We start from the raw sequence: 1,008 nt of genomic DNA, 5'->3' as shown, positions 1-1,008 counted from the left end.
AAAGGAGACAATTTTAGAGAAGAAAATTTTTCGGTCGCTACCCGGATTCGAACCCGGGACCTTTGAATGAGAGGCCAACACCTTAACCTCTAGGCCACGAGAGCCCCCAGAAAAGATCTGTTAGCCAGAGAGAGAGCGAGAGAAATTGATAAAGAGATACAGAAAATATCCTTTTTACTGCAGGTGTTTTTACGCCCCCATCAACACAACTTAACTCATTTAGAAGGTGGGCTCTGACCCTGCCTGGGCAGAGTGGGATGCTACATCTCAGCTGAAAGCACCGAGATTCGGGGTAAAATCCCCCCCCCCTCCGCGCCCCCGCTCGGGAATGTTATTCTGTGTGTAACGACGTAAGCGCCAAACCACAAGAACACAGAGAAATCTTAAATTGTATCGATAGGGATTTGAAAATGATTGCATTAAAAGATCATAGAAGAAAAGAAAAACTTGAGGCACCTCGTCTGTGACCTTTGTTGTCAGTCAGTGACCCCTGCCTTTAACACCCTGTCTGTGATCCCCGTCCCTGAATCCACTCTTGACCCCGTCCCTGACCCCTGCTCATGATCTTCGCTTGTGACCACACTCTTGACCTTCGTCCATGACCCCCAGTCTTGACCCCATCCATGACCCCCGACCGTGACCTCCGTCCATGACCCAAGCTTAAGATTCCCTGTCTTCGACCCTTGTCTGTGAACTTCATCCTTGACCCCTGTCAATAACCCCCCGTCCATGACCCCAGTCCATGACCCCAGTCCATGACCCCAGTCCATGACCCCAGTCCATAACCTCAGACCATGACCCCGCCATGACCCCAGACCATGACCTCAGTCTATGACCCCCGTCTGTGACCGTCCGTGATCAGCAAAGAGAGAAACAACATTTGTGGTGAGATTTCTTTCCTTCCCCTCCTCGGGCAAACAACCCCGGGGGTACCATTTAGCAAATGAGGGATATTGGAATTCGATAGCAGTTGTGTGTTGTACGTTATTGACTCTCAACACGAACACA

Source organism: Aplysia californica, unplaced genomic scaffold (assembly GCF_000002075.1).
Source record: "Aplysia californica isolate F4 #8 unplaced genomic scaffold, AplCal3.0 scaffold00243, whole genome shotgun sequence".
Lineage (NCBI taxonomy): Eukaryota > Metazoa > Mollusca > Gastropoda > Aplysiida > Aplysiidae > Aplysia > Aplysia californica.
Note: the sequence above shows the minus strand (reverse complement) of the source record.